A 20,471-nucleotide genomic window follows, 5' to 3' on the forward strand; every position below is an offset into this window, starting at 1 on the left:
GTAGACAAGGAGTGCTCACAACACTATCTCCCCCCAGAGACCCTTTCCCCTGGGTCTTTTGCAGGGGGTGTAGTTTGGAAGGAAAGTGCACATGAAAATCAAGAATCAAGTCAGGGTCATCAATGTCCTAGGGAACTACCTAAATGCAATTGTCAGGCACACCCATGTCCACTGAACTAGGTATTGAAACCAGTCTTTGAGCCATCAGGAATCTTGGATGCTGGCAACATCCAACTTGGGCAGATGAACACCCAGCTTGGGCAAAGGACCTGGAACAATGGGAACTGCTGGGCCTGGATCAGGAGGTCAGAGCAGGTAATCAAAGCTGACTGGAACAAATAGAGAACTATGAAACACAGGATGTACACAAAGAGAGCTGGGCTAGGTCAGATAATAGGCCACTGGATTGATGACGTTTTCTATAGGGAAAGGCCATAAGAAACGTTGATCAAGCTTGCAACTTGGTTTCTCTGAGGACAAATACTTGGTCAAGAGCCAAACTCGATCTCCAACAGTCAATGGTGGGATGTCCCCCTGGGAGCAGTCTGCAAATCTATTGTAGCCCTCTTTAGCTTTATTCAGGAAACTGTTGACCATCTTGTGGATGGACTGGAGCTCGGACAAGTAATCTTAGAATCATAGAGTTGGAAGGAATCTCCAGGGTCATTGGGTCCAACCTCCTGCTTAATTCAGGATTCACTAAACCATCCCAGAAAGATGACTGTCCAGTCTCTGTTTGAAGACCTCCAGTGAAAGCGAGCTCACCACCTCCTGTGACAAACTATTGCACCAGTTTATATCTCTTACCATTATAAAGTTTTTTCTGCTATCTAATCTAAATCTACTCCCTTGCAGTTTCATTCCATTGTTTCTAGTCCTTCCATGTGCTAATGAGAACAATGCTGATCCCTCTGCTCTGTGACAGCCCTTCAGATATTTGTAGACAGCTATCAAGTCTCCTCTCAGTCTTCTCCTTTGCACACTAAACATCCCTAGATCCTTTAACTGTTCCTCATAGATTTCCAGACCACTCACCATCCTTGTAACTCCCCTTTGAACTTGCTCTAGTTTATCAATGTCCTTTTTAAATTGGGGCCCCCAGAACTGAACACTGTATTCCAAGTGTGGTTGTATCACAGTACTGTAATACTGTAGAGAGGAATAATTACTTAACGTGAGCGAGATTCTATGCTCCTCTTGATACATCCCAGGATTGTGTTTGCCTTTTTTGCAGCTGCTTCACACTGTTGACTCATGTTTAATCTGTGATCTACCAATACACCCAAGTCCTTCTCACCTGTGCTGCTGCTCAGATTCCTCCCATTCTATATGCGCTGTTTTCATTATTTTTGCCCAGATGTAGGATTTTGCATTTCTCTCTGCTAAATTCTTTTAGTTTCAGCCCATTGTTCAAGTTTGTCTAGATCTTTTTGAACCCTATCTCTATCTTGTTTAGTATTAGCAACACCGCCTAGCTTTGTGTCATCAACAAATTTGATAAGTTTTCCTTCAATTCCTTCATCTAAATCATTTATAAATATGTTAAATAGCACTGGGTCCAGGACAAACCCTTGTGGTACTCCACTTGAAATATTTTTCCAATTGGATGTGCAACCATTTATTACCACTCTTTGAGTAGGATCACTAAGCCAGTTTTGAATCCATCTAACTGTTCTTTTGTCAATCCCATACTTGACCATTTTTTCAATAAGGATGGAATGAGATACTTTGTCAGATGTTTTACTGAAATCAAGATATACCACATCTACTGCATTTCCCTGATCAACCCATTTGGTAATACTATCATAGAAAAAAATTAGATTAATCTGGCATGACTTGTTTGTTACAAATCCATGTTGGCTCTGGTTAATTACTGCATTTCTATCCAAGTGCTGGCACACATGTTGCTTTATAACTTGTTCAAGGAGCTTTCCTGGTATTGAGGTCAGACTCACTGGCCTGTAGTTTCCTGGTTCCACCTTTTTACCCTTTTTGAAGATAGGGACAACATTTGCCCTTCTCCATTCTACAGGGACTTCTCCTGTTGTCTATGAATTTTCAAAGATCACTGCAAGTGGTTCCGCTATTACTTCTGCTAATTCTTTTTTTTAAAAATAGTTTTTATTATATTACAAAGATAAAAAAGGAAGAGCAAATACATCTTATTTTGCATCGCTATATCGACATATAATTTTAACTATACAATCATTGTGCTTATTTCCATAATTGTTTTGTACAGATAGTCTATGTCATTTCAAAATAGCAAAATTATTATATCAATAATTAGGTATAAGTTCTAAACTTTCTGTCTAAATGTTTTTTGCATTCTAGCCCTTCCTTCGCCCATACCCCCCCTTGAACTGTTTCCTAGCAGTTCGAGATTCCTTTAATGTTATGCGGCATATGGTGACCACGGTTTTTCATATTTTATTCTGACGTACACTTTATCTAAGGTCAGTTTGGATTGAGTATGATATCAAGTCGATTGAAGGTTTTCAGAATCCTGTGTTTGCTCACTATCAATATTCTTTCTATGTGTCATCCTGTTTTTGTTTTAATTTTGTCTTTTGTCTTTTTGTTACCGATTCGTAAATTTTTTCCCAAATTTCATAGTATTTTGAATCCTCTTTGTTTTTAAGTTTTTGGGTAAGTCTGTCCATTTCTGCACAATCGTATATTTTCTTAATAATTTCTCTTTCTGATGGTGTATCCTCTTTTTTCCAGTTCTGTGCAATTGTTATTCTTGTGGCTGTGATTATATGGTGGATCAGATAGAACTCATCTTTTTTAAGTTTTTGATCTATTATGCCCAAAAGAAATGTCTCTGGTTTTAGTTTTAATGTGATTGTAGTAATGTCCCGAATCCATCCTTGAATTTTTTTCCAAATCTTTCTTATATGTGGACATGTCCACCATAGGTGAAAAAAGGACCCACTTTTGTTGTTGCACCTCCAGCAATTTCGCTTCAGGTTAGGGTAAATTTTAGCTAATCTGGCTGGAGCTAAATGCCATCTACAGAACATTTTTTGTAAATTTTCCTTATATGGTACTGATTTTGTTAATTTGAGATTTTTCCACATTTGCTCCCATTGGTCTAAATAAATATTATACCCTATATTCTGGGCCCAGCTAATCATATTTCCTTTTACTATCTCGGTTTCCATTTTATATCCCATTATGTAATTATACAATCTAGTTATAAAGTTTTTTTTGTGTCCTAATAGTAATTTATCAATTAAACTGTCCTTTTCCTGAATTCCCTCTTCCTTTTTATCTTTATTCCATTTTGCCCGGATTTGGGAATAAGGCCACCAATCAATATTAATATTTTGGTTTTCTAATTGTTGCCTCGTTTTAATGTTTCCTTTCTCATCAAGTATGTGGTTATATGTCAGCAGGTTTTGAATTTGGAAGACATTAGGGTGCGTAAGAGCTTCCACACTAGAGTACCACCTTGGAATTTTAGTGCTCTTTTTTTATTTTTATCCAAATATTCATTAGGGAGCCTCTGATCATATGGTTTTTGAAGTATGTTGGAATCTTATTCTTTTCGTTCCAGAGAAAACCGTGCCATCCCTGTAAAATATCGTGCCCTTCTAATGCCAATAATCTTTGATTTTGAAGATGTATCCAATCTTTTAACCAAAGTAGAACCGCTGATTGGTAATAGCTTTCAAAATTTGGTAAGCCAAATCCCCCTTGTGTAACTTTGTCTTGTAAGCTCTTAAATCTAACTCTTGGCTTTTTCCCTTCCCAGATGAATTTGGAAATGGTTGTGTTTAATTTTGTAAAGAAATTTTTATTCAATTTTACTAGGATGGTCTGAAATAGATATAAAAATTTTGGTAAGATGGACATTTTAATAGTGGAGATCCTCCCTGTCAATGAAATATGAAGTTTGTTCCATCTAATTAATTGTTGCTCCGTTTTTTTGGTTAGAGTGTCATAATTATCTTTTTGAATCGTACTGCATCTTTTAGTTAATATTATACCCAAATATTTTACTTTTTTAACCGTTTGAATTCCTAGATTTCTTTCTAATTCCTGTTCTTGTTTGGAGTCCATGTTTTTGGTTATAATTTTTGTTTTTTGTTTGTTGATTTTTAGACCTGCTACCTCTCCATATTGTTTTATTTCTTCCATTAAATATTCACCTGTTTCTATAGGATTATCCAAAATAAATACCAAATAGTCCGCATAGGCCTGTACCTTAAATTCCTGTTTCCTGACCTTCGGGCCTGTAATTCTTACATTAGTTCTTATTTGGTTGAGCAATGTTTCCACCGCTAGAATGTATAAAAGCGGGGATAGCGGACATCCCTGACATACCCCTTTCAAAATTTGGAACGAATTTGTTAATTCACCGTTGATTATAATTTTGGCCGATTGCGTATGATATATGGTTTGTATCATTTTTATAATTTTTGAACCAAATTCCATTTTTTTAATTAATTCCAGAATGAATTCCCATCTCAGGTTGTCAAAGGCTTTTTGGGCATCTAGGAATATTAAAGCTAATTGTCTTTCCGAATGTACCTCGTAATATTCTAAAATGTTCAATATCGTTCTTGTGTTATTTCGTATGTATCTCCCTGGCAGAAATCCGTTTTGGTCATCATTTATTCTTTTGTTCAAAATTGGTTTTAGTCTCTCTGCCATGATTGACATAAAAATTTTGTAGTCAACATTAAGAAGCGATATTGGTCTGTAGTTTTGTATACTTTTTTTATTAGAAGAGTCTTTCGGAATTATACTTACTAGGGCCTGTGTCCAAGTTGCAGGCAGAATTCCTTTTTTTAACACCTCTTTGAATATAGTTACTAAAATTTCTCCTAATAATTCTTTTAATTCTTTATAAAATTCGGCCGGTATCCCATCTGGGCCCAGCGTTTTGTTATTTTTTTGTTTAGATATCGCATTTTGGACTTCCATTAGGGTTATTTCATTATTTAATATAGCTTTATCTAATTCTGATACTTTTTCTATTTTTACCTCGTTTAAATATTTATTTAGTTGATCTTTTTTTGTTTCTTCTCTTTGATATAGTTCAGTGTAGTATTCGACCGCAATGTTCTTTTTTTCCCCCATTGTGTATTGAAATTCTCCATTTTTATCCTCTAAGCACGGGTCCCCAAACTAGGCAACTTTAAGACTTGTGGACTTCAAATCTCAGAATTCTCCAGCCAGCTATGCTGGCTGGAGAATTCTGGGAGTTGAAGTCCACAATTCTTAAAGTTGTCAAGTTTGGAGACCTCTGCTCTAAGGTTTGTATGTATCGTTCTTCTTCCTCTTTTTTTAGTTTATATGCTAACCATCTACCTATTTTATTCGCGTTTTCAAATTGGTATTGTTTAGTCATCTTTAATTTTGCGACAATTTCCTCTTGTATTTGTTCTGTCTGGGTGCCCCCAGACTTCAACACCAACTGGAAAAAGCAGCCAGACACGCTGGTAAAATCAAAAGCACTTTATAGTTTGAAAAATAAACACAGAGAAAAACCTGTTCTTCCCAACAGGCAGGCTATGAGACTTCACAGCAGAGTCCTGATGGCCAGACAATACAGCAGACTTCTTGCTGGCACACCCACCACTGTAGAGAATAAGACCCACACCTTTTTCCCCCAAGGTTTCAGTATTCAAAGTCACAAACCAGAATTCCAAGACGCCAAAGATCACAGCCAGGTCCCAAGACTCCCAAAGATAATACTCCACAAGCCAGGAAGGGTGGGTCTGCCTTTTCAGCCTTTCCAGAGAGTACCACACCCAAACCCAGCTGTTGCCTCTTTAGTGCTGAAAGTACCTGGCTAATTGTCCCCTTCGTTGTGTTGCTCTTCTCTGCCGGAGATCGATTATTGCTTGTGCATTTTCATCTAAGGAATCCAGGCTGCTTGCTGGGGAGAGCTCCCTCTCGGGGGACTCTGGCTGTCCTCCCTCTCCCTCAGCCTGAGATTCCTCCTCCCCGTCTGCCTGAACCTCCTGTTCCTCATCCTCCCCCTCTGAGCAGGAAGCCGGCAGAGGATCAGCCGTTCCCTGAGGAGCCTCAGACGGAATCACAACAGTATTGTTAAGTTAATATTATGTTTTATTCTATCCCTTTCTTCTCTTATTTTTTCATTTTGGAGATCTTTTTAAATTTCTGTTTCTAAATGCTTTAATTTATTTTTATATTCATTTAATTTTTTATCTTTGGCTTTCTTAATTTTGGCTAAATATGCTATTGTTAAATCCTCTCGTAAATGCTTTTGTTGTGTCCCAAATATTCTGAATTGTGGTATCAGTATTCCAATTATCTTTAAGAAATAATTTAAGTTCTTGTTTAATATGGTTAATGTAATTCTGATCTTGAAATAAAGTTTGATTTATAGACCAGCGGTGATGTCCTGTGATCGGTGTTTTAATTTTTATCAATATTGGGTGGTGGTCTGCCCACAGATTCGGACCTATTTCAATCTCTTGAATTAATTTTCCGATTTCTTTATCTGCCCAAATCATATCTATTCTAGACCAGGATTTCTGAGGTGGTGAGTAGTAAGTGTATTCCAAGTTTCGTGGATGTCTCACTCTCCATATATCTGCCAATCTGTGTTCTCTCACCATCTCATGAAATTCTGGTGGTAAGGTTTTCCCATCTTTCGATTTTCTCCTCATTGTTTTGTAATCTTTTTTAGTATCGTAAACCACATTATAGTCCCCAATAATACAGATATTTCCCTTTTCTATCTGTCCTAGGTGTTCCGCTAATTTTTTATAAAATTGTTTCTGTTTTGAATTTGTGGCATAAATTGCTTTTATAACTATTTCTTTATTTTCCGTTTTAATCTTTACACTCAATATTCTTCCTTCTTCGTCCGAATAATTTTTTTCCGGTTGCAGTGTATCCTTAATATATAAAGCCATCCCTCTCTTTTTTGAATCTGTTAGTGCTGTAAATAATTTACCTAATTTTTTGTTTTCTAATAATTTCCAGTCCTGGTTTCTTATATGGACTTCTTGCAGGCATAATATATCTGAATTTTGTTTTATTAATTTCATCATTGTCTGTTTCCTTTTAATAGGTGAATTCAATCCATTGATATTTACTGAAAATAGATCAAGTGTTTTCGTCATGTTTTTCTTCTTTCCTTTTTCCGGTTTCTCTCTTCCTGTCTACTGACGCTTTGCCGCCGCTCTTGTAGTGACTTTGTCTTCCTTTTGTTGTTCTCTCTTGTCCTGTTCTCCCTCTCTTCTCTCCTCCTCCAGTCTTTCCTCTCGTACTAGATCTTCTATACCTTGGCGGTTGTCTTCTTTTTCTAGATGTTTTTGGATAAAATAATCCGCTTTTTCAAATGAGTCAATTTTGATTTTCCTCCCGTTCCATGTTATTAGGAGTCCATCTGGGATTAACCATCAAAATGGTATTTCCCTTCTCATTAACTTGGCCGTGAAATAGTGATATTCTCTCCTTTTCTTCCTTATTCTTTGGGGTATCTGTTTAAGGACCGTTATTTCTTTTTCTTGATAGATAATTTTTTCATTTCTTGTTGTTTTATATATTTCATCTCTTACAGATTTTTTAGTGAATCTTACATGAATTTCTCTCGGTAGTCTGTGATTTTTTGCATAATTAGTCTGAATTCTATATATTTCATCAATGTGATTTTTCACCTCCTCGAGATCAATTTGTGTATTTTCACTAATTAATTGTGCTAATTTGTTGAATAAGTCTTCATCTGCATTTTCAGAGATGTTTTGGAAGCGGAGGAAATATGCTGATTTTTCCATTTCCAATGTAGCAATCGAGGCCTCAAGATCTTTATTGGGCGCTATTAATCTTCCTTCTGCTTCACCTTTTTTCTCATCTATTCTTCTTGTGTCTGTTTCTAATTTTTAAATCCTTTGTTCATGGTTGATTATGATCTCTTGTATATTCTCCATTCAATTTTCTAAACCTTCAATTTTGTCAGACATCTTTTCAAAATTCTTATTTGTTTCTTCTTGATTCTGTCTTATAGTTTCTTGAGTTGCTTTCATTGACTCCTGACTCCGTACCATGAACTCTTGAATTAAGTTTAGAGAAGCTTGTATTGATTGCAGAGATGTTTTGTCCGTTGTTGCCATTTCTGTGCTTAATTTTGTATTTTGAATGGTCGGGGTTCCTGGTGTGGTTTTTTTCTGATATTTTGAGAAGTTGGTTGACATAATATCTTTCTAATTAGGTGTTCCTGAAATGTCCTCAGATAGGAGATATGTTCCACGGGTTCAATTAATTGACGGGAAGAAATTATAATTTAAATCAAGGGTTCAATTACTCCGGCTTGTTAGATTTCACTGATTAGGCTGTTCTAACTTATCTAGCTTCTCCAATGTCAACAGATGAAAAAAATCAACTATAAAATTTCAAATTTCTAAGTATCTGTCTATATGTGTATTTCTTAACTAATCACTAAATATCAGTAGATAATTAATAAATGTTAGTAAATATCAATAAATATATAAATAGGATATAAATAGGATATAAATAGACAATCGTAATGAATAATTAATAATTAGTAGTAATAGTAAATAATTAGAAAATTAATACTTAATAACCTCAGTAAATAGCTTAAGTAATATAGCTCTAAATTAAGTTAAATTTTATCTAAAAATCTAATATGTTTAATCTTTAATACAATAACTCTAAAATCACCCTATAAACACTTTGTATTCACTATGGTTAATATCAGTTGATGTCAGTTATCAATTAGAACTTTATCAATTTAAGAATTTAATCTAACAATTAATCCGTTTTGGTCTCAAGAAGGAAAAGGTAGGTAGAAAGAAAAGAGATGAAGGGTAGAATTTGGGGTAAGTTTCTAAGTTTCTAAGTCTAAATTAGAAGGAAAAAGAAAGGAAGAGAGCGAGGGGAACGAGGTAAGATAAGAAAGATAGAAGTAAAGGTATTAAGAAATTTTAATTAGTTAAGTTACAAAGAATAAATCTTAAATTTCAAACCACTTGTAAATAGTAAGTAAGAGATTACCCAAAAAGTTAAATATTTTGCTATTAATCCACGTATGTAATAAGTTCAAGATTCTTGGGCAGTTGTTTTGAATAGTATTTAGCAGTTCAGTCAATGTCCCTAATCCACACTGGCAGTATCCTGGATTACCGTAAATGTTAATTTCGGCCTCTATATTTTCCCTGTAGGCAAAAAGAATGGCGGCTTCTCTCCTTCGATCACGTTTCTTCTTTCTTCCAAACACACTAAATTACAAACTCCCACTAGTGATTCCAATGCCACCACACCTTTAAATCTCCATCTTCCTTCCAACTCTCAACTGAGCCGCTCTCTCTCAACGCGACCACAACCACGCCAGGTTATACCAGATTTCAAACGGAGAGGGTCAAAGAAAAGAAAAGAAAAAAAGCAAACGGCGGTCGTCTCAAAATTCCGGGCTTTCCACTCCTCCTCCATTGGTCCCACCCTATCTCCGTCTGGGGCCTCGTTTGCCACTCGCCACTGCTCACCACTGCTGAGCGCTGTTCTTTCCACCACTCGGCTCCGCTCCGCTCAATTCCAGTCTTTGATCTCCAATCCAAACGTTCCTCTATAGTGTTCCGTCTCTGTCTCCGTCCTCTGTTCAGTGGGCCCACCGTCAGATTGAACTCAATTCCACCGACCAACAGCTCTCCCGGCTCCTGGCCCCACCGAACAAAATACTCGCTTGTCTTCCGTCTGGTCGCCGCTCTCTCCCCACGGACTCCTCCTTTACTCAACTTCAATCCGACTCTATTCACTTCCGCCCACCATCACCGACTTCCTTTTCACTCTCAGTCAAAAAGCTCCGCTCTCTTCAGTTGCCAATTGTCTATCACAGGAGACTATATAGTTCACACCAACCAGCGTTTTTTCACCCTTTGATTCTCACAGGTAAATAAATGACAGTAGTGATTTTATACGAACCGCTGCTACCGCCGCTTTTCTTTGGCTTCCTTGCTGACAGCTTAGTGAGCCAAGCCTTTGGGCTGGTGAAAACCCCCGACTTTTTTCCCCATTCAAACACTTCTGCTAGTTCTTTCAGTACCCTGGGATGTAGTTCATCTGGGCCTGGAGATTTGAATTCATTTAAATTAGCTAAGAGCTCCCTCACCTTTTCTCTGTCTACTAAATATTTTCGTTCTTTTGTTCCTTCAATAGCAGAATGAAGGCCAGCTGTTGTTGTTTTTCCTTTTTCAGAAAAAAACAGATGCAGAATAAATGTTCAGAAGTTCAGCTTTCTCAGTGTTGTTTTTGGTCAATTCACCTTTTTCCCTCTGTAGAACTCCTATAGCATCTTTAGCTTTTCTTTTTCTTTTGATGTACCTCCAAAACCTTTTATTATTGCTTTTTACATTCCTTGCGAGACTCAATTCATATTTAGCTTTAGTTTTTCTGACACTTGCCCTACAGTTCTGCAGACTGCCTTATATTCTTCCTTAGAAATGTCCCCCTTCTTCCCATTCATAAAGTGTTTGCTCTTTTTCTTTTTAGTAAGTAATTAAGATTTAGGTTCAACCACAGTGGCCTCCTTAGTCGCTTCCCATGTTTTCTTTTTTAGGAATAGTTGAAGATTGTGCTTCTAGAATCTCATTTCGCAAGATTTCCCATCCTTCTTTACTGAACTTTAAGACTTCCTACCCTTCTTCTGAGTCCATCAAAATCTACTCTTCTGAAATCTGAGTCCTCTCAGAGGTCTTCCTCTGTTATGTAGAATTCAATGATTGCATGGTCACTGCAGGCCGAGGTCCCAGCCACCCTTACTTCCTCAACCACTTCTTCCTTGTTGGTAAAAATTAGTTCCAGGATAGCAGATTCTCTTGTTTTTTCTTCCACTTTTTGGCAGAAAAAATTATCAGCTAGGGAAGATAAAAAATTTAGTAGACCCATAGGTTTTGCCCAAGAGAGATCCCCAACAAATGTCTGGATTGTTAAAATCTCCCATAATCACTGTATCATGTTTATTTGAGACCATAGTCATCTGTTGTAGGAAGAGTTCATCCATATCTTCTGTTTGTTCAGGAGGCCTATAATAAACTCCCACAATGGTGTCCTTTCTGTTTTTTTTCACCTTGTATTCTTACCCAGACGATTTCTACAGAGCTTCCATTTTCTGAAATTTGAATCTCTGAGGTGGTATATGTTTCCCTAACATACAATACAACACCACCTCCCCTTTTATTAAGTCTGTTTCTTATAAATAAGTTGTAACCTCTAAGCTTTGTATTCCAATCATGTGCCTCACCAAGTTCCAGTGATACCTATGACATCATATTTATTTTCTTGTGTTAGGATCTCCAATTCTTTTTTTGTTTCCCATGCCATGTGCATTAGTATAGAAGCATTTTAGTTTGTGATTTAGCTTGCCTTCTCTGGGTCTCTCCCAAACATTATGCCTTTGTTCTTCTCTTTTTATTTGGCCAGTATGATTGTCCTCTGCATTCATTGATTGTGCCCTTTTACTTCCCTTCCCCTTCTGCTTTAGTTTAAAGCTCTCCTGATGAGCGATGCAAGACGCCTTCCAAAAATATTCTTTCCCATTCTTGTAAGGTGCAACTCATCCCTTGCCAAGAGTCCATCGTATAAATAGCTCACTCCGTGGGGTCTAGAAATCCAAATCCCTGTTGGTAGCACCACCGACCTAGCCCGTTGTTCACCTTCAAAATTTTGTTCCATCTTTTTTTATATATAAAGTTTTATTTACAAGGATATATACAATAAATACATTGGGGTACAGACAGCAATATATAAACAAGTTTGTGTGTCAAATTTTAGGTAATATGCATTGACCAAAGACAGAAGATAGAACAGAATAGAACGAAACAATCAGAGATGGGAAAAACAAACAAACACACAGGACATACAAAACAAAAAACAAAAAAAAACAATCGAACAAGGGTGGGCGAATGTACGGTAGATCTGTATTGAAAATATGAACTGAAAATATTTTCAATAGCTCATTACAATATAGCTAATATTCTAAATTATGGATAGTAAATGGAGTGTTGCATATAGCAAAACCAAGAGATTTTGAGTAAATCATTTTAGTTTTTTTAACCTATAGCTTTATCTCATTTATCTGTTAAAAAGGGGGGGGGGGGTTTGACACCAGAAATATATCTATATATCTATATACTTGGGATTTTTTAATGTTTAAGGGGCAAGTTGTTCTTTTTTTCTAGCCAGTGATAAAAGGGATCCCAGCAATTGTTAAATAGGGATTGATCATTGTTTCTGATTTCCACAGTTAATATGGTCATTTCTGCGCAGTATTTGATTTTTTTTCTATTATTAAATCATCATGGGGAATGTCTTCGTTTTTCCACCATTGAGCAAATCCTAATCTAGCTGCTGTGGTGATATGGAAAATTAAGTTTACTTGACTTTTAGGAACCTTCTGCCTAAGAATACCTAAGAGAAAGCATTCTGGTGTTATATCTAATTTAAAATTTAAGATTTCGTCCAATCAGATTTCTATTTTCTTCCAGAAAGCCTGTGATTTTTCACATTGCCACCATATATGGAATAATGTGCCTTGTTCTTTTTGACATTTCCAATAGGTAGAGGACAAGTTTTATTCAGTTTAGCATGTTTTATAGGGGTGATATACCATCTGTAGAACATTTTAATCAAATTTTCCTTATATGGAGTATTCAAAGTCAATTTGAAGTTCCTATTCCATATAAGTTGCCATTCTTCAGACTTAATTTCGTATTTAAAGTCATAATTCCATTTTTTAATGTTGGCTTTTATTTTAGTAGTATCGAATTCATTAGTTGTTAAGCAACAATAGAATTTTTTAATAAGTTTTTCTTGAGATCCTAAAAATATTAAAAAATAAAAAATGTTAGACCCCCTGCAATTTGCATACCGAGCAAATAGATCAACAGATGATGCTGTTAATATGGCTCTACACTACATCCTTCAACATCTTGAATCTCCAATGACCTACGCTAGGGTCCTCTTTGTGGACTTCAGTTCAGCATTCAATACCATCGTACCGGACATTCTCTTAACCAAACTAAATCAGCTAGCGGTACCTGAACACACTTGTAAGTGGATCACAAGCTTCCTAACAGACAGGAAGCAGCAAGTGAAGCTAGGAAAAATCACATCAAATATATGTACAATTAGCACAGGTGCCCCCCAAGGCTGTGTACTCTCACCACTTCTCTTCCCTCTATACACTAATGACTGCATCTCAAACGATCCATCTGTTAAACTACTGAAGTTTGCAGATGATACAATAGTGATCGGACTCATTCGAGACAATGATGAATCCGCATACAGACAGGAAGTTGAACAACTATCCTTGTGGTATGACCAGAACAATCTAGAACTGAACACACTCAAAACCGTAGAAATGGTGGTAGACTTTAAGAGAAACCCTTCCACCTCTCACAATACTAGACAGCACAGTATCAACAGTAGAGACCTTCAAATTTCTAGGTTCTATCATATCTCAAGACCTAAAATGGTCACCTAACATCAAAAACATCATCAAAAAACCACAACAAAGAATGTTCTTTCTGCGCCAGCTCAGGAAGCTCAAACTGCCCAAGGAGCTGCTGATACAGTTCTACAGAGGAATCATTGAGTCTGTCATCTGCACCTCTATATCTGTCTGGTTTGGTGCTGCAACCCAACAGGATCGACACAGACTTCAGAGGATAATCAGAACTGCAGAAAAAACAATTGCTGACAACCTGCCTTCCATTGAGGACATGTATACTGCACGAGTCAAAAAGAGGGCGGGGAAAATATTTACTGACCCCTCACATCCTGGACACAAATTGTTTCAACTCCTACCCTCAAAACGTCGCTACAGAGCACTGCACACCAAGACAACTAGACACAAGAACAGGTTTTTTTCCGAACGCCATCACTCCACTAAACAAATAATTCCCTCAACACTGTCAGACTTTCTATTAAATCTGCACTTCTATTCTACTAGTTTTTCTCATCATTCCTTTCACCCATTTCCTCCCATGTTGACTGTATGACTGTAACTTGTTGCTTATATCCTAAGATTTTTATTAATATTGCTTCTTCATTGCTTATTTGACCCCTATGACAATCATTAAGTGTTGTACCACATGATTCTTGACAAATGTATATTTTATTTTATGTACGCTGAGAGCATATGCACCAAGACAAATTCCTTGTGTGTCCAATCACACTTGGCCAATAAAAATTCTATTCTATTTTATATTTTATCTAGCAAGTTATTTTTTGCGATACCCAGTGTATTTTTGTCTTTGGTAAATTTTGATTGGATTTGTAAATATTCCCACCATTCTGTCTTTTGGCCGGAAGTTTCTAATTCTGTTCTTGATTTAATTTCTCTGTTAATATTGATTATATCTTTGTATCTTATTATATTATTCTTTTTATGAAAGTTAGGGTGTACATAGGCTTCTAGAGGTACGTACCATGTTGGAATTCCTTTATAGAATTGTTTCCTAATTTTTAACCAATTATTTAGCAAAGGTTTTCTAATAAGGTGGTTAGTAAAATATTTATGAATTTTTGATTTTTTCTCCCATAGGTAAGAATGCCAACCTGAATGGAGGTCATGTCCTTCTAGGTTTAGCAATTTGGTATTGGTTAAGAGTACCCATTCTCGTATCCACAATAGGGAAGCAGCGTAATAGTAATCTTTCCATATCAGTAGAGCAAGGCCGCCTTCCTCCTTCTTTTCTTGCATATATTTAAGTCTAATTCTCAGGCGTTTGTTTTGCCAGATGAAATTGCTCGTTAGTTTGTTTAATTTTGTAAAAAAATCTTCATTAAGATAAATCAGAATAGAAATATGATCTTCAGTAATACATTTAGTTTGATCGCTGCGATTCTTCCTAGAAGCGAGAGTTGCAGTTTCCCCCATTTCTTTATCTGTTTTTGGATTTTATCACTTAATTTACTGTAGTTATCTTCTTTTAGGCTTGAAGCCTTTGCTGTATACCTAGGTATTTAACTTTTTTGGCTATTTGGATATCTAGTTTTGCAGATAGATTGGTTTTTTGCGGTTCTTTCATATTTTTTACTAGAATTTGAGTTTTGAGTTTATTAATTTTTAATCCTGCCACATTTCCGTAGTCTTCTAAAATTGTGAGAAGTTTTGGACCAGAGTCTAGCGGGTCTTCTAGAATAAAAACAAGATCATCGGCAAACGCCTGTAATTTATATGACTTTTTTTTGCACTTTAAGCCTTTTATTTCATCATTTTCCCTGATAATTCTAGTAAGAACCTCTAATGTCAAGATAAAGAGTAAGGGGGAAAGTGGACAGCCTTGTCTGGTACCTTTTGGAATGTTAATTTTAGTTGCTACCAATGTCCCCTCTAATTTTTTTTCGGTGTGGGTGGAAAAGTATAGTGTCTGAGCGGCAGTCCCTTTGGTACTGGGCGGCATAGAAGTATAAATAAACAAACAAATAAATAAATAAATAAGAAAAAATTCCCTTCTTTTTTATTAAAAGAAATTAATAATAAAACAAAACCAAAATCTATTACTATTATTACTATATTCTCCTCTTTTTCCATCCCTGTCTCCTCCCCCCTTGTGTGTGTGTGTGTATGTGTGTGAACTCTTGAACCATTTCCAATAACAGGTGAGCTATTGGAAATGGTTCAAGAATTCACACACACACACACACACAAACGGCTGGGGTTTTTTTCTCTGTTATTATTTGGGTACTTACCATATGCTTTAAATCAAGAGTCATTTCTCTCTCTTTTTCTCACTTTCTCTCTCCCTCTCTTTCTATCTCTCTCCCCCTCTTGCTCTCTCTCTCTTTCTCTCTCTCTATTGCTTTCTCTCTCTCTCTCACTCTTTCTTTCTATCTCTCTTGCTTTCTTTCTCTTCTCTCTCTTGCTATCTCCCCCCCTTTCTCTCTCTCTCTCTTTCTCACTTTCTCTCTCTCTCCCCCCTCTCTCTCTCTCTGTGTGTCAGCGAGGGGGCTGCGTGAGCGCTTTCTCTGAGTGCTCCGGGAACGCCTGCCCTGCCTCTACTGCAGCCCCTTTGATGAAAGTCCAAGACGAAAGCGCTCCCAGTGAGGGGGCTGCGAGAGGGGCTGCGAGAGGGGCTGGACAGGCATTCCTGAAGCGCGCAGAGAAAACCCTCTCTCGCAGCCCCCTGGCTGGGAGCACGGAAGAGAAGGAAAAGAAGCCGCAGCCACCGGCGCTGGAGAAGTGGCGCCCCAAGGCAGGAGGCGGCGGAGGAGGAGAGGGGGCAGATCAGGTGGGCGGGGGCAGCGCCAAGAGGCCAGGGGCACGAGGGGGCATCTAAAAAATTAAGGCCATGTGTTTGTCACTGTGGGTTTCATAATATTCGAGAATGTCTATTATCATCCTTATGTTATTTCTTAATTGTCTCCCCGGGAGGAAACCATTTTGGTCGGGGTGAATAAAGTAATTTAAGTATCTTTTAATTCTATTTGCCAGTATGGAGCTAAAATTTTTATAGTCTACGTTTAGAAGGGAAATGGGCCTATAATTTGCTATTTCCATTGGATCTGTATCTTTTTTGGCTATCAGGGCCAGATTTGCCTCAGTCCAAGACAAAGGTATTTGGCCTTTCTCTAGAACTTCATTGTAGACTTCTAGAAGGATCTCTTCGGCTTTTTGTGGTAAATTCTTGTAAATTTCAATTGGGAGGCCATCTGGTCCTGGTGCTTTATTTTTTGCTTTTTAATTGTCTCTTTTAATTCTGTAATTGAAATTTTCTTGTTTAGTGTTCTGTCTGGGTTCCCCCAGATGCCAACACCAACTAAAAAGAGTAACCAGACACGCTGATAAAAAGCAAAGTCATTTTATATCTTCGAAAACAAACACAGATAACAAAAACTGTTCTTACAAACTGGAATGCTATGAAGCTTCACAGAAGAGTCACGACGGCCAGACAATACAACAGGCTTCTTGCTGGCACACACACCACTGTAGATAATAAAACCCACGCCTCCCCCAAGTTTTCAGTCTTCGAGGCCACAAGCCAGAATCAGAGACGCCAAGGATCAAAGCAAGGTCACAGGACTCCCAAAAGATAACTCTCCACAATACAGGAAGGGCGGGCCTGCCTTTCAACCTTTCTGAGGAGAACCACACCCAAACCCAGCTGTTGCCTATTAGGGATGGAAATACCTGGCTAATTGTCCCCTTCATTGTGCTGCCCTTCTCTGCCTCATATCTATGATGGCTTGTGCATTCTCATCTAATGATTCCAGGCTACTCGCTGGGGAGAGCTCCCCCCCGGGGGTCTCAGGCTGTTCTCCCTCCTCCTCGTCCTGATATTCCTCTTCCCCGTCTGCCTGGTCCTCCTCCTCCTCCTGTTCCTCGTCCTCCCCCTCTGAGCATGGAGCTGGCAGAGTTCCAGCCGTTCCCTGTGGAGCCTCAGACTGAATCACAACATTTAGTATATCTTTAGTTTCATTTGGGATTCTGGGAAGATTGGCCTGGTTTAGAATTTCTTGCATTTTATGGTCTTGAATATCTTTGCTTATATTTACCTGATTATCATAAAGTTTACTGTAGAAGTCTTTAGCTATTTGTTTTCCCCCCTCCAGGTCGTGGCATAATTCCCCTTTATCTGTTTTAAGGCAATTGATTAGTTTCTTTTCTTTTTGTTTTTTAAGTTTGTTGGCTAGCCATTTGATGGGTTTGTTCACATTTTCGAAGTTATATTGTTTAGTACTTTTAATTTGTTGAGCTAGTTTCTTTTTGTCTAGCAGGTTTATTTGGTGTTTAATCCAAGTCATTTTTTCTTTTAAATCTTTATTTTGTGGTTGTTTTTGTAGTTCTTCTTCTAGTATTTTATATTCCTCTTCCAGATTATCGATTTTTATTCTTTTTTTGGTAATTTTTGGCCATATATGAGATTGCGATTCCCCTAATCACTGCTTTAGCTGTGTCCCAAAGGTTTTGTAGGTTAGTATGTTCTTTAACGTTTTCTTGGGGAAAGAATTTAATTTCTTTTTGAAGTTTTTGTTTAAATTCTTTGTGTTTTAAAATCGATTTTTGAAGAGTCCACCCACCTATAACTTTGTTTTTGTCCTTTCCAGATTACCTTGATTGCGCTGTGATCAGAAGCAAGATTAGGCTCTATCTCAATTGTCTCTATTTTTGTGTTGAGTTCAGTTGTTGCCCAAAGCATATCTATTCTTGACCATGATTGGTGTCTATTAGAATAATGGGTGAATTTTTTAGTTGGTAAATTCCTTTCTCTCCAACAATCTTTGATTTTAAATTCTTTAATTAGATCAAAAAATGAGTTTGGGAGAGTTCTTTTATTTTGTTTTTTCTTACTTCCATTTTTATAATCATATTCTTTGTTGATTTTCCCATTAAAATCACCCATCATACAAATGTTCTCTGTGGCATAATCTCTAATGGTGATCTGCAAATTTTTATAAAATTTTTCCTGTCCTTCATTTGGGGTGTATATGTTAATTAGAGTTATATTTTCTTGATCTTTTTGTATTTCAACTATTAGGATCCTACCTTCCGAATCCTTATATCTTAGTTTGGCTTGGATATTTGGATTTATATAAAAAACTACTCCTCTTTTTTTCTCTTGCGCTAAGGATGAAAACAAATCCCCCAATTTATTCTTTTTTAGTAAGTGTTCAAATTTGTTTTTAATATGGACCTCTTGCAGAGCAATTATATCTATATTGATTTTGGATAGTTTATTAAGAATTTTTTTTCTTTTTTTGGTGAGTTTAAGCCATTTATATTTACGGAGTAGAGTTCAAATCCCAAATTTATCTTTTTTTGTGATTCTGTATTTTTATTATTTGTATTTGGGTCTAGTTGCTCTTGTGCTTCTACTTTCTTTTGACACAACTGTGTAGCCATCTCTTTCATCATGTTTCTTATTTTTATCAATTGTCTCATCCTGTTTATTCCCCACCTGATCTTCTGTGCTCTCTATTGTTTTCGGAGTGCCCCTTAATTTGGTTTGGTTTTTTGTTTCTGTTAAACTGTCACTAGTAAAGTTTCTATCATAGAATTCTTCTGCTTTATCAATTGAATTGATTTTTATTTTCTTATCCTGTCATGTCACCAGAATTCCTTCTGGGACTAGCCATCTAAAATTTATATTGTGTCTAGTTAATTTAGAGGATAAAAAGACATATGGTTTATGCAGATCTCTAACATGCTTCATGACTTGTTTTAGAATAACTAATTGTCTCCCCTTATATTCAATAGGATTTTCTCGAGCCCTATGAAGTATTTCATCTCTTATTGATTTCTTGACTAGTTTGATATGGACTTCTTTGGGGAGATTATAATGCCTGGCATAATTAGTATTTATTCTGTAAACTTCATCTAATTTGTTAAGCATCTCCTCCTTCTCTGTTCCTAGGGCTTTAGATAAAATGTCTGCCATTATTTCAGACAGGTCTTCACTTTTTTCCTCTCTTAGATTTTGGAATCGGAGGTAGTGGTTAGCTTTCTCTGTGTCTAATTGAATGACTGTATTTTCTAGGTCCCCGTTTGCCTGGACTAGTCTATCATTTATGTCCTCCATGTATTTGTGATCTTTGCCTAGTCTGTCCTCTAATTCTTGTATTTTTTGTTCGTGTTTAAGTATTTGTTGTTGGAAAATCTCATGCTTATTATCCATGTTTTGCATTCTCTCTTTCAGTTCTGTCGTGTCACTCCTAACTTCCCCAATTTCTTTTTTTATGTCCTCATGATTTTTAGACATCATTTCCTGCATTTGTACTAACATCTGTTGCAGGTCTTTAAAAGAATTGGATCTTTCTCTAGGCAACATGTCTTCTAGGGATCTCTGGGTGGAGGGACTAGGAATAGCAGTGGTGGATTGATTAATTTCTCTCCTCCCTGACCCCAATCTAGATAGATTTGATAGGCTTGTCATTTTAAAAAGTTTCCACCAACTATTCCACATAATTGAGTCTTTTATGGTCCCTTCCACAATTTTAAGAGGAGTGATAGTCCTGGTCTTAGTTAAGATAGAATGAAATTAATCAGAGGTCCTTGTTATTTATTGTCTAGTTCTATTTCTAATATGTTCCTTTAATCTAATAGTAACTATAACAAAAAAGAAGAGGAAGGGAAGAAAGGCTAGAGCAAAATAGTTATGGAGTAAAAATTTACAATCAACTTCTGGAATATTGCAGTCAAGAGAAAATCTTTAAGCTATGTTAAGTAAATCTTTTAAAATTTTGTCTTATAATAATCTAATCTTAGCACAATATTTCAAATAAAATGTTGTATACAATGTTAATTCACAATAGAGCTAAATGCAGAACTAATGTAATTGGAGTAGAAGGAAAAAACAAAAAGTGAAGAGTAGGTTGGTAAGTAGTACAGAATTAGCCAATATATTAAGTATTTAGGTCTATATATAAACTAGTTTTCCAAAGACCATTAATAGAATATATCAAGAACCATTTAAGCAGTTGAAATAAATAGGCAAGAAATATACAAGAAATATTTCATAAGCGACATAAAT

The sequence above is a fragment of the Erythrolamprus reginae genome, chromosome Z (genome assembly GCF_031021105.1).
Source record: "Erythrolamprus reginae isolate rEryReg1 chromosome Z, rEryReg1.hap1, whole genome shotgun sequence".
Classification (NCBI taxonomy): Eukaryota; Metazoa; Chordata; class Lepidosauria; order Squamata; family Dipsadidae; genus Erythrolamprus; species Erythrolamprus reginae.